This window comes from Tamandua tetradactyla, chromosome 3 (assembly GCF_023851605.1).
Source record: "Tamandua tetradactyla isolate mTamTet1 chromosome 3, mTamTet1.pri, whole genome shotgun sequence".
In the NCBI taxonomy this organism is placed as follows: domain Eukaryota; kingdom Metazoa; phylum Chordata; class Mammalia; order Pilosa; family Myrmecophagidae; genus Tamandua; species Tamandua tetradactyla.
In genome coordinates this window covers 118273592-118287953 of record NC_135329.1, presented here as the reverse complement: position 1 = coordinate 118287953, position 14362 = coordinate 118273592, and the positions used below count along the sequence as shown (strand labels likewise).

General features: G+C 34.4%; 1 protein-coding gene and 1 long non-coding RNA gene across 17 annotated transcripts in view; one reads left to right on the top strand and one right to left on the bottom strand.

Annotated features, from left to right (window-relative positions):
• MBD5 (methyl-CpG binding domain protein 5) overlaps positions 1 to 14362 on the bottom strand; it is a 524034-nt gene that overhangs the window by 92194 nt on the left and 417478 nt on the right. The window lies entirely within an intron of this gene.
• LOC143677613 (uncharacterized) overlaps positions 1 to 14362 on the top strand; it is a 98916-nt gene that overhangs the window by 70052 nt on the left and 14502 nt on the right. The window contains exon 1 of one of the 2 annotated variants that reach the window (XR_013172753.1): positions 7479 to 7536. The exons of the other annotated variant lie outside the window; for it this stretch is intronic. This is a non-coding gene — a long non-coding RNA (uncharacterized LOC143677613). Of the gene's footprint in view, positions 1 to 7478; positions 7537 to 14362 lie in introns of those variants that run through there. 2 annotated transcript variants of the gene reach the window in all.

Genomic DNA, 14362 nt, shown 5'->3' with positions numbered 1-14362 from the left:
GGTATATATACTATATCATGCCATTTATATAAAATTTTAGAAAATGCAAACTAATCAGTAGTGGCAGAAAGTGATCAGTAATTATTTTTGGATGGGAAGAGGGGATAGGGAAAAGCAGGAGGGAGGGATTATAAAAGAATATAAGGTTATAGATAAGTCCATTATTTTGATTGTGGTGATGCTTTCACATATGTTAAAACATCAAGCAGTGCTCTTTAAATATATGTATGTAAAGATTGCATTTTGATGATATCTTAATAAAGCTGTTAAAAATAACTAAATAAAAGGAAAAGGCACAACTCTTCTTTCAGAATACCACTCTTAGAACAACTAGGAATAATTACGGTGGCATGATCCATTAATGAATGCCATAAACTGTGGGTGAAAGTTTAAGGACAAAGAGAACATTTTCACAGTCTCAAAGTATCTCCTTCCAAATATTTAATTACAGTAGAGAAACCTGGAAGATAGCTCCTAAACCAAACGATCAAGGTTAACATCATCAGCAGTAAGACATATCAACATCATGTGCCCTCTGCTATCTTGATGAGAGGGCACATCACTTCAGAGAATTCATCCACAAAAGGCATAATCTCTGTTTAATGTGGAGAAAAATCAGACAAATCTGAATTGAAGGACATTCTGCAAGATGCCTGACTACTGCTCAGAGTGTCACGGTCCTGAAAGATAGAGAGAGACTGTGGAATTTTAATAGATTGGAGGAGACTAAGGAGGCAAGGAAACGAAATATTATGTGGGATCCTGGATTGGATTTTTCTTATGTATAGAAAAAGTACATCAATAGAAAAACTGGTGAAATCAGAATAAAGTCTATGGTTTAGCTAATAGTATTGTGATTATAAAAGATGTTAACACTAATGAAGGCTAGGTAAAGGGCATATGGAAATGCTCTGTACTATTTTCGTAACTCTTCTCTAAGTCTAAAATCATTTCAAAATAAAATTATTAAAAAAAGAATAAATTATAAACTGTGAGGTGAAGAATAGTAACAGATCTCTTACCTGCTTTAAATTAGGTCAAGCATCTTGACCCACATGATTTCCTGAAATAAATGAATGAGAGAACCTACACATGAAATGACTAGATTGGTAATAGTAATCTTTGAAGAATTATAGGGACTAGAAGAGACCCTAGAAGACTAGAGAATGCAGTCTTTTTTGCAATTTCTTAAAAAGGAAAATGTTGTAGGGGGCAGTCTTAACACAGCCTGTCACCTTTCCATTACATCCTGTGCTCAGGACCAGTTGTGTCAGCCTGGCAGGATAAAACACAAATTCCAAGTAGATATGAGGACTGCTGGTCCATTCCTTCCGGTAATGCCTCAAGCATATGTAAACATTCACTGAAGACAGTTTGACTCTGGTGGGCATATTTTATGACATCTGGTTCAAACCCTGGTGGTATAGGTGTCTCTGGCAGAGAGGAGGCAGGGTTCCTCCTTGAAGCAGCACAAAAGCATGTGAGGGGCGCTGGGCGTAAAACAAAATCTCCTTGTATTATCCACAGATTGAGACCGACTGGCTACAGGGAACCAATGCCCACTAGTGAGGCTGAATTTACTCTGTCTCTTCTCTATGTTAGTAAATTGACTTTCCGTCAGAGCCTGTGTGAGTTGTACTTTTGCTGGTGACCTTGACACCTGTATTGGAGTGGGCTGACATCTCTTTAGGTGCCTCTTCTTCTGACAGAAAAGAATGTGAGGACATCAAATTACAAATCAGGCAGGCGTTAAACCTTTCTGTTAAATCTCACAAGATTTCTAGAAAAGAATTAGGAAACAATAGTTTTACATTATGTTTAGAAAGAAAGGCAGTAATAACTATGAGCTAATAGTCATGTCAGACTAACCTCAATCATTTTCTGAAAGCATTACTAGCCTGGAAAATCTGAAACATGCTCCAGAGATAATATATTTTATTTTAAGAAGGCAGTGGCAAAGTTATTCAAAATCTTCTTGTGGACCAAATGGTAAACTTTGAGCTAGATGATATCTCAAAAGCCAGATATAGTCATTATTGATTGAATGACTACAGATTCATGACTCAATGCCAAGTTCGATCTCCTACTAAAGACAGGTCTCTACTGGTAAATCATAAGACTCTACCAGAGATCACAAGACAAAACTAACATTATTTCCATAAGCTAAGATGACGATAATAGCAACTATGTGGACAAACTATTGGAAAGATGGATGGTAGTTGTGGAACAGAATTAGAATATAAATATCCTTAAAGGGTAGAAAAATGCATGTTTGAAAGATAAGATTAAGTGGAAGAGAGAAGAGATATGATTGATAGAAGATGAAATAAAAAAGATGTGAATTTTGGCTAAGTATAAGTTCAGTAAGTCCTATTGTATGATATAGTTGGGTAAAAATGGCTGACAGGTCTTAGGCTGCGTTAATATAAATGTGTTCAAAGGGAGATAATTGTCCTATTTCCTTTTGCGTTGGTCAGATCATGCGTGGATCAAGCATATACAATGCTTGATGCTGTGTATAAAAGGAACATTGGCAAATCAGAGGAGGCAAATAATACTCAAGGTCTAATGGTTGGGTTATATAATCTAATAAAGAAAACACATGACAGCTTTCTTCAAACATTAGAAGAACTGTTCTACAGCAGAGGAGGTATAACTATTGTGTCTGACCCTAGATGAATAATAAATGGAAATTACAGAAGATTCATTTTGATTTTACAGTATAAAGTTAGAATTATCTAATGGTTCATATTCACCAAATCTAGAATGGGTTATTTGGTGAACTAGTGATTTTCATATTCCCAGAGTGTTCACAAAGCAAACGAATATCTATTTGTTCATGATATTATATAAAGGACAAAAAGGGAAATGGTCTGGATGATTTCTAAATATCTCTACTGTTTTATGATTCTTTGGTTTAAAAGTAACAAGATTAAAAGACCTGATAACCTAAGTTGTGAAACTAATTCTCTATAAACCACAGAAGAAATCAGTGTCCTTACTTTCTAATCACATCTCATAATCAAGGCAGCATAGTGAAAAAAACATGAGCTATGGAAACAGATAGACGGGTGCCTTTTGATCGGTTAACTTTTCTGAACTTCATCTGAAAGTATGAGAATAATAACTAACTGGAAGAAATGTCATGATGATTCAGTGAGTTTTTGAATGTGAAAATGCCTTCTCCAATATTTGGAACAATGTAGATCCCCACTAAATATCACTTTCCCTTCCTATACTCTATTTAAGAAGGAGCATGAGAGGAGGTGAATGATGATCAACTTTCAAAGTATAGACATCTGATTCTAACTTTACATCTTTATACTATAATTGCTAAACTGTCCTAGAAATTTTTAGTTATAAATATCATCATAGTGTTTTCAACTTTCAAATTTATCAGAGCGGCATTAAGACTACATTATAATGGATAATTCTTCTGATAAACTGGAAAGTTTTCCATATTTTGGTCACCATATTTCTTTATTTCCTAGGACAATAAGAATAAATCAATCTTCATTACAGATGGAAATTCCAAATGCCTTTGAAACAAGAATCTTTTTCAAAAAATCATCTTGACCAGATGGAACAGGAGCCAGGATCACATTATAAGCAGTTATTTAGCATGCTGGTGAATATGGGCAGAAAAAAACCTCTCTGTTAGTATAAGAGAACAGTATATTTACTAGTGTAGCATGGTTGAGGTCGAATAAGCATATTTCAGGTGTGCCAATTCAGTATATGGTCAGAAAGGCAGTAGAATTAGAACTGGAGAAGATAAATACTTATTAAAGCACTGGTTAAACAGTCATTTTCTTGTTGTGTCTTAGGTGCTACCACTGCTTTAACGTGAACCAACTCTTATTTATTTTATATATTAGGAGTCCTAATGCCATTAGTTAAAAGGATTCCTCATTTACAAATATCATAAAACAAAATAAAAATAAATCACCTTTTAAACTATAAGGATTAGAAGATAGAAGCATGGGACAGAAAGATACACATTCAAGAATTAAACAGAAAATGACAGAATCATACATAATCAATAAGACTATATAATCAGTTTGCCAGGGGTTGGCAACCTTTGCCAAATAGTTTATCTCAATATCAATCTTCTTTTATTTCACAGACTTCTCATTTCATAGAGAGATATTGAGGGCCTAAGCTAGGATTTTGAGATTGAGAACAGAGAAAAGAGATATAATTGAGTAATATTTATGATCTAAATAAAGCAGTCTTGGTAATTATATGGACATGTAGGGTCCAAAGATGATGTATGGAGTCTAGGAAAGGGACAACAAGTAAGTTTTAACTCATATACTATTTCAGTCATGGTCTGGCAGAAAACAAGATAGCCCACTCAAATTGGGTATTTGTAGAAATTTTTATTTACAAAAATGGGGGCAAAATTTAGGGGAACCAACAAGGTATAGTGCATGACCCCATGGTCAGTAACACTAGAGGGATATTATCATGCATAAATCAGAAAAGAGCAAGAGAGGGAGGAATTACTGGAACTGCAGAGGGAGCCGATAGGAATTGTGCCTTTCAGTCAGTGATGCAGACTACCCATGGAAACCTTGTAAGAATAAATGCCCCAATCTGACTCTCCTCCTATCTTCTGATCTACAAATGCCTCCCACTAGGCCAAACCCAATAGGAAGCCAGAGAGCAAGAAAGCTCTTTGAGATCATCCTAAAACTGATAGCACAAAGAGCAGGTAGAAGACTAGCAGCTACCAATTCAAATTTATGGACAGTGGTTGTCTAAAGTACTATGTAGAAAAGGATTATGTGATGTCATCCAACCTCATTAGGACAGATATCCCTGAGAGGCATATGTCTGTTTTGAAAGTGGGATGAGGTAGTGGCAACATGCATTCAAAAGTTCATGTTTGTTATGAATATGGGATGGGGAATGGCAGCGTGTTGTCATGTGTTCCAAACCTGAACTATGAAAACTTCCATATTTCTAGTTTGCCTGCCTTGTGAATGATTACACAATCAAATGAAACAAACAGAAAAGTAGGAGGAACACATTTTGGAAGGGGCACTGATGAATTCAATTTAGGACATGTAAAAGCCTAGTGGTAGGCATATAAGTTGGTTAATGACCTGTTAACCTATTATGAAAAGATGAGCTGGGCCAACTGAATTCTTTTTGTTAGAGGCATGAACTAAAAAATATGGAAATAATTGGCTGGTTAGTGGAGGAATCTCAGATGAAAAAGTAGTGACATAAAGAGAAGGGATACTACAGTAGTAATGAGTCATGAAAAAGCTTATGCCAAAACAAAGACCATGAGTGGGTAAAGAAAGCCTTTACAAGGTAGAATGTGAGGAAGCGAACTTTAAGAGAAGCTGAACAGGGCAGAGCTGTGTGGAGAGGCAGAGGTTCCATGAGAGATACCATGTTCCCCTAAAAGAGACAAAGAGAAAGAGTTGCCTTGTTACTGACAACATTATGGTTTCAGTCCACTGGTATCCTTATACCAACTTCTCTTTTTTGTTAACATGAATGGTTCCTTGCACTTTAAATGCCAACGCTGAGACAATGACTGTATTGGGTTGAAGCTATTATGAATCCCAGAAAAGCCATGTTTTAATCCTGATCCAATCTTGTGGGGGCAGCTATTTCTTTAAATTCTGATTCAATACTGTAGGATGGAAACTTCTGATTAGATTATCTCCATGGAGCTGTGGCGTGTCCAGTTGTGGGTGTGGCCTTTTGATTAGATGGAGATATGGCTCCACACATTTCAGGGGGGCTCTTTGTTAGTTTACTGGAGTCTTTAAAAGGGGAAACATTTTGGAGAAACCTCAGAAATGACAGAGCCAACAGAACCTTCAGAGCCAAGAGAACTTTCAGAGCACAACTGACACAGATGCTGACACATGGAGAACAGAGACACAGAGGTTTAGAGGTGTTTGGAGTCCAGCAAATGTCACCATGAGATGTTAAGCAAGTTAGAATTTGGAGAGAGCTAAGGGAAGTCAAGAGATGAAAGCCTGCTCCAGAGAAGCAAAGTGAGGAACCCCTACAGGAACAGAGGTTGAAAACAATGGAGCCCAAGAGCAAGGGATCAGCAGATGCTGAATTCCCAGCTGATAGAGCTGTTCCAGACCCATCAGCCTTTCTTGAATTAAGGTATCTTTCCCTAGATGCCCTAGTTTGGGCATTTTCATAGACTTAGAACTATAAATTTCCTTTTAAAAGTTATTCCATTTCTGGTATACTGCATTCTGGCAGCCTTCAAACTAATACAATGACTAAAAGTTCATGGAAGAGACAAAAAATAAAACCAAGGTGGAAAGCATTGGCTTTGAACAGGAAGGGAAAATATAATCCTCAGTGATCTTAGGAAAGATAGCAAGGATGGGTATAGATGTCAGAAGGATGTTTATAGCTTCAGATATATTTATCAAGAATTAAAAAAGGTTAAAATTAAATGTGTTAAGCATCCACCTAAAAAAGCTGGAAAAGAGTAATAGAGCAAGCCCGAGGAAACAAGAAGAAAATAATACACATAAGGGCAAATGAATTAGAGAACCCATCAACAAGAACCACAACAATAACAAAACAAAAAAGAAAACTAAGCCAAATCTATTTCTTTGAAATAGATTACTAAAATAAGAAGACTTCTGGCAAGGCTGAAAAAAGGAGAAATAACTACAGATACTACAGAGATTGTTAAAAAAAAAGAATGGGTATATGCACGTAAAAAGATCTGAAAAAAGAGGTTAAATATATAAAGTCCCAGGAATTTATAAAATACCAAAATTATTGCAAGAAGCAATAGAGAAGTTGAATAAGTAATAATGAACTTGAAGTGTTGGTCAAAGACCTTTCAAGAAACCCCAGGACCAAATGGCTTTGCTGGTAGGTTCTACCAAGTTTTAAAAATACAGTTAATTCCTGTATCCGGTAAGTTGTTCTGGAAAGCACAAAAATAGGAAAAGCTACCCAAATAATTTATGAGGTTAATATAATCCTGATCCTTAATACAAGGTAAAAATATCCCAATAAACAGTCCAACCATCCAAAGTACATCAGAAAACAAAAATAGGACCTCACATGCTTACTGATACAAAAGATGCATTTTGCTGTGTGTAAAATCTTAAGTCAGATTTCTAACATAAAGCACTACAAAGTGTAAATAAATACAAGACAGTAACAATAAGTTAATATTACTTAATGTCTACTGTAAAGTAATCAAAATTACTATGTACCCTTAGTGATCCTCAACAAGTCCTCTTCTTACCCCCAATCAGCTATGCCCTCCTCCCTGCCACTGTTACTAATCCTCCACAAGTGTTAGGATTGAAAAATGAACACTGAGAACCTTTGCACTCTCTGTGTTAGGATTGAAAAATGAACACTGAGAACCTTTGCACTCTCTGTAGTTAATGTGTGAAGAGGCTGGACTTGTTTTTTCAAAATTAGTGAAATACAGGCTAAGAACAGAATTCCCAAACCAGGATAAAAGTGAAAAGATACCAGAGTCACGGATGAGATATTTGCTGGTGTCCCCCCAAACTGGTATGTCTAGTTAAGTTGGATTAGGATAACTTAGACGTGTTGGTTTATAATGTATAAGTGTCAGTGAAATTAGACATTTGTTGTTTTTAATTTTGGGGTGCACAATCTGTTTTTCAATATTGCTTCAACATCTACTCCTTGGTGTAATCTATGAAGATAAGGCTACAGATGTGTCTTTGGAAAATAGAGGTGTTAACCTAAAACCATGCTGCTTTGCTGTTTGGTATTTTTAACTAATTAATGGGGCAGAGAAGTCTGGATAATGTACTGTTTATTTTCCTTAATTTCAAACATCTGACTCTGGAGGTTATTTATTTCTTCATGTTAGTATCACTAGGGGTTGAGGAGGAGATTCTGAAATCTACTAAAAATAGATTGAGTATAAATTCGAAACACTAAATAAGAACATTTTACTGTCCCAGAAGATTGCCAATCTTCTTTTCAGTGATCTAACATATACTGAAGGTTTCTTTTTTCCTTTATTCAATCTTCTTTTCAGTGATCTAACATATACTGATAGTTTCTTTTTTCTTTATTCACCAACATTCACAGGAGTAAGAGGTGAATAATTTGTTAGAAGGCCTTTATCTTTAGCTCCTTTTGTTTCTAAATAACAAAAAGAGTATCAAAAGACCTGTGCCCTATAACATTTCTGGAACTGACTAAATCACAATAATGAAGAGCTAAAACAAATACACTTTAACTCCTACTGGAGAAATAAAGGTTATATTTGAGAGACTGGCAGATTTTTTAAATTTAGTTTTAAACTTCTGCAATTTGCAATTATATTGAATGAAGGACTAAAAGTGACTCTTTCATTGTAACCATTATCCCAAGTTACTACTGAACTAAAATATTTCTTTAAATGAGCCCAAAAGTAATGATTCCTAATGGACTTGACAAATGCTATCTGTATTCCAGGTCTCACACTGACCAACACAGGGCAGACAGGCTGTAAATGATGAAGTTAAGGTTCTCAGGTAAACTAAGGTAGAGAACCAGAACTGAGACTGGTTCCCCTTGGCTTAATTTGCTATTTACTTTAAACTAAAGCATAAAAGAACTATTAAGAAGTATTTTGGAGGATGGAACCCAAAAAGCAGGGAATAAAGCTTGTATAGTACTTAATGGTTCTCAAATTTTAGTGTGCTTAAGAATCACCAGGGTTGTTTGCTCAAATGCAGACTCCCAGGTCACAGTGAAGATATTCTGATAGAAAAAGTCTAGGGTAGCATTTAGATGTTTTAACTTTTAACAAGTTAAAAATCACCTCTACCTTCAATCCATTTTGATAGAAATGGATGTCTAGAGATCACATACTGAAAAACCCTAATCTATTATATAAAAAAGAAATAGAATATTTGGCAGTTCCTCAGTTGACTTCATTAATAAAAACCAATCAAGCCCCATATCAAAAATTTCAAATTTGAATTCATGCTGAGTGATTGCTCTGTCTACATTGCTCATATTACAGAAATAGCCATGGCAATCAATACTGAAATGTCATACCATGTTTTCTAGAAAACTTATTCTAATATGACCTTTGTCTATATTATTAGAAAAATAGATATTTGCAATGAATAACTTCACAGATATTCAGAAACAAGAAAGTAATTTCTATTTTGTGAGAAAAAACACAGAAATTTAATTAATGTAGTATATCAGAGTAAGCTACAATAAAATTAAATATTCCATTTGTTTTTCAATTATTTAACACAAATCAGAGAGAAAAGAAAAAGCAGCTACCTACAAAATACAACTAAAATATCTTTTTTTGGAATACATATTTTATAATTATATTTCTTGATGAACAAAGGTGAAATCTAAGACAAATGAGCATTAATGTCTGCTTTTTTGAACAATTATTTGTAAATATTTGCTTTTATCCAACAACTTTATCAATACATTTATTAGTATTCAGTCTACTACGCTTTGATGGGATACAGAATAATTGAGGAAATATGCCTACTGTAAAAGCATCTGGAAGCTTCCATTAATTATTACTTACATGCTTTCTAAAATCGGATGAATATACTAACTGGGGATGCTGTCTGCTGATAAGAAACCCACTTCTTGATCCTCAAAATACATTACTTGTGAAATAGATGATGTCAAAAGAAAAGCTTTTTAGAGTCAAAATTATATTCAGGAAGGAAAAAGGAATTTAAATTGTACAAATTACATGAAATCATGCTGGTATTTGCTAAAATCCCTAGTATTCAATGCAGAGAAATATTAAGTCACTGAGTCATTCAGTCTGAGCAAACCAAAAAAAAAAAAAAAAAAAAAAAAGTCAAAAATATAGCTGGGCTGCAAATTAAACCTGTAAATTTCTTGTGTGTGTGTGTCTTGAAATATAAACTCATGTGATGAAACAATTTTTAGATATGGATTTTTTTTCTGAGTGCTGTTCTTTAACGCTGTTTTCTGAAACATCAATAGTCAACATTTCTCTAAGCCGTTTAAGGAAGAAAAAAATACCTGGAAATTACTTGAGACTAGCTAAGATTAAATACAATATTCAGAAATCTCAATTTTTTTTTCCTCCTGTCTTTTACCTTACTAGGTTTATTAAAGAATGCTGGGCATCTCAATATATTAGCTTGAAGGACAGACCCTCCAGACTCATGCAGAATGATCTGTGAAAATGCCTGTTGAAAGGACATAAATGTTCTCTCTTGTACAGGTTCTTCTAATTATTTTTTACTAGAGAAATATGAAAAAGAATTCCAGAAGAAGTTAATATATTTTTTAAAAAAAGCATAAACGTGTGGGGTGCATACTCTATATAAATTTTTGACTTAAAATTATATTGTGATTATATTATATAACATATCTATATGATATGAAGCATAATAATAAATGTCCATTAATTCATACTAATTTATGAACTTTGGAATGATTGCCATCTACATGTGTGCTACTCACCAACCTCAAACCCTGTACTCTAGAAGGAATCATTATCCTAAATTTTATATTATATTAGGATAATATAAAATTATCCTTTGCTTGGAAAGAAAAGGTTTCATCATATATGTAGGTATCTCAAAATAATATATTTTGTTACTTTGGTCAGTCTGTCTATCCCTCTTGCTGGTGTTACACTTTCTTAAATCCTATAGCTTTATAACAAATCTTGTTAGTTGACAGGGCAAATTCATATATTTTATTTTTTTTTAGGAGCCCTTAGCTATTCTCAGCTCTTTGAAGTTTTATTGATTTTTCACCTTACTATATATTTAGTCAATGCAATTTGACTGAGACATATTCATACACCATAAAATCCATTCAAGTGTACAATCAATGGCTCACAGTATCATCACATATTTGTGCATTCATTACCACAATCAATTTTCAAACATTTTCATTACATCAGAAAAAAAAAAAGAAAAAAAGACCACCCAAAATGGCTTGTACCCCTCATCCCCAGCCATCAATGATCCCTAGCATTGGTGCGATACATTTGTTACTTTTGATGAAAGAATATTAAGATATAACTGTTAACTGTAGTCCACAGTTTGCAATAAGTGTGTTTTTTTCCCCCATATACCACTCTATCAACTGCTTGTAATAGTTTTGTACATTTGTTCTTGTTCATGGCAGAAGTTCTTTATATTTGTACCAGTAATCACCATCATCATCTACCACAAGATTTACGGAGTTATATAGTCCCATGTTTTAACCTCTGGCTGTTCACATATGACTCCAAACTTCCCCTCTCAACCACATTTACACACAATTCAGCATTGTTAGTTATATTCATAATAATGTGCTACCATCACCTCTTTTAAATTTTCCACTCTTTTAAATTCAATCTAGTAAAAAATTCTACACAGCTTAAGAAACTGCTTTCCATTCTGTAGTTTCATTCTATCTCCTGGTAATATATTTTTGAGGCTACTGCTATCAAGGGTATAGAGGTTTACTACTAATATATCTTCCTAGTGAAACGAACCTTTTACGAATATATAATGACCCTCTTCATCTCCACTGACACTTTTCACATTAAAATAGATGCCTGGATTTTGTTTGGTTGGTTTCATCCTGGCATAATTTTTTACTATTCTTTTATTTTCAGACTTTTCATGTCTATGTTTCAGGGTGCCAATTATTGTAACTGTCAATGTATTTAGACTTGTCTCAGGTATTTTACCTTTAAACTTTAATGTGTTTCACTTCTATGTTTGAAAAAAAGTATCTAACTTCTTACCTTAAAAAATTTGACTGGTGTGTTTTTCTCTGTTTTAAAACTTACTTCATTTCCCCCCTCTATTGGATTGGACCTTATGAATTCTTTTAAAAATCTTTTTATGGGTTACCTTGGAAACTTTACCAACCAAGCATATATTCCTTACGAAACACTTTACTTCTGATCCTTGCTGTGCGTCTGCTGGGGAAGTCATGGAGACAAGACACTCAAAGGCCGTCTCCCTGCCTTTGCCTACTCCCCACCCCCAACTCTTTTCCCCTCTTGTTTGTGTGCAAGCGTTTGGTATGTTTTCATTTTGCAACAGACCACAAACAGCCATGGAGATGTTAAATCTCAATTAGCCCCAGATGCTTTCTGGGGAACAGGAGTTGCTTGATGAATGCCTTTTGCTTACCGGCATGTGTTGGGTGTGTACAAACATTGGTATGTGGTGGGGTATGTACAAACATCCAACACTAAAGCAGTACAAGTGTCCCTCATTTTCGACATGAACTGGGGTGTGCGGAGAGATGACCCTAACTTGAGTAGAAAATGTCCCCAGAGGAAAAGCCACAAATGGACTGTTTCTCTGTTCTTTGGACCCTTTGTGCTGTGTAAGTAACACTAAATAAATAAAGTGATAATTTGCAGCAAGTTCTGTTGTGCCTAAGCCAATGTTCTCATGATGTATCATAAAGCAACCTACTCCATAGCCCCTCCCCAGTTTTCATGCTATTGTCCAATATTTAATTTTTGTCCTGTTCAACTCCTGAAACTAGATATAATAATAACAACAACAATAATAGTGATGGCTATTAATAATAGTAGTAAAAGTAATGGCATTTTATATACCATTATATATGTGCCATTCTTTCTAGCATCTCAGAATTTCCTCCTCAACTATTTCCTTTTATTCTGCTCTTTTAGTTTATGTTGGTCAGTGGTAAACTTTTTAAGTTTTTGGTCATCTGTTTTTCAGTCTTGGCTTGAAAGGCAGTTAGGGTGACAGTTATTTTCTCTTGACACTTTGAAAATATTACTCCATTGATTTGGGGGGCCCTGATTACTAGTGAACCTTTAAATTTTAGTCTACATATCTCTTAACCTTTCTTTTATAATTTTATCTATTTGTCTTCCCATACAGTATATTGGGTCTTTTTTTTCTCTCCTAATCTACAAATTCTCTCTTCAGTTGTGTAACTCACTCTGCCAACCATTTGTTTACTCATTCTTAAAGTTCGCATTCGCATTCTTCCATTCTACGTTGTGTATTGTAGGAGACTGCAAAATCCTGCCCCACTGACAGGTTTCCTGTTAAACCTTTCCACTAAGAGACACTGGTGAGAGATCATAAGGAAATAGTTACAGTTCTAGCAGAAGGGGTAAGGTGATTCTGGAATCCAGATTCTGGAAAAAGGCAGTAACTTTTTTGCAATTCCAGTCCTGGTTGGTTGATACCACATTGGTGGATCCAGAAATGACTACAATGGCAATTCAATGGGATTAGGCTTATGAATGCTAGTGGCTTTTAACATTTCTAGAGTTCACAGCTTATCATTTTTATTTGTTCTTCCATATCTCCTTTACTCTCTTTTGTTCTTCTAGTCCTTCCTAATATTTGCATTGCCAATTCCACGTATGAAATTCCCTTTGTTTAAAATGCAGTTTCTTTTTTTCTGACTAGACACCGACCAGTACATCCATCCACTACCACTAAAAGTCCCCCCTTTTTTCATTTCAACAATTGTATTTTCCATTTTTATAAATTCCATCTATTGTGTCATCCTTTGAACATTTCAGATTTGCTTTTAATATTTTATGTTAACTAATTTCAATATCTTAGTCCTTGAGGGTCTGAATCTGTTATTTTTACTAACTCTTATTTATGGTGTTTGCTGGCCCCTGATTGTGAGTTCATATTTGGTTGACACAATCTGTAACAAAAGGAAACAAAACACACTTGGGTTTAAAGTAAGGATTATTTATTCTAGCTGCTCCAACTAGCTGTTGGCCTACAACTTTCATTCAGGATTAAATTTGGTTATTTTCATTTGCCATTAAGACAACTCTATCTGTCTTGTATGGTGACTGTTCACGTTTTAGCTTCAGTGCACATCTCTTTTTTTTCTGTTCTTTGAGATTTTACTTCTACTTGTGGAACCTAGCAATAGAATAAATATAACTTTTATGTAGGATTTGGTTGTTCTGTAATAGAACAGCCCTTTGGAGTAACTAATCTGTTATACTATTGGAAATGAATATCCTCACACTGATTTTAACTCACTACACTTCTGTGCTTTAAAAATGAGTATTATTAGTATTTTTATAACTAAAATTCGAGTTTTTTTAAAAAAATAAACACAGTAATACAGACTTTAGAAAGAATGTATTACACTATTTTATTTCCAATTTAAGATTTCCTTTAATTTTAACAGGGAAGAATACAGTATGAATATCAATTTCTTATATTTAATTTCAAATATTTTAATATGATGCCCTACGTCTTCTCAAACTGCTTTCACTTGGTTCAATAATGTATAACATTTAAATGGCATCAATATTAAAAATAGGAAGGTGTTTACTTCTTTCTAAATGGGTCAATGTGTAGCTAATAACTAAATGTTTGAAATTACCTAA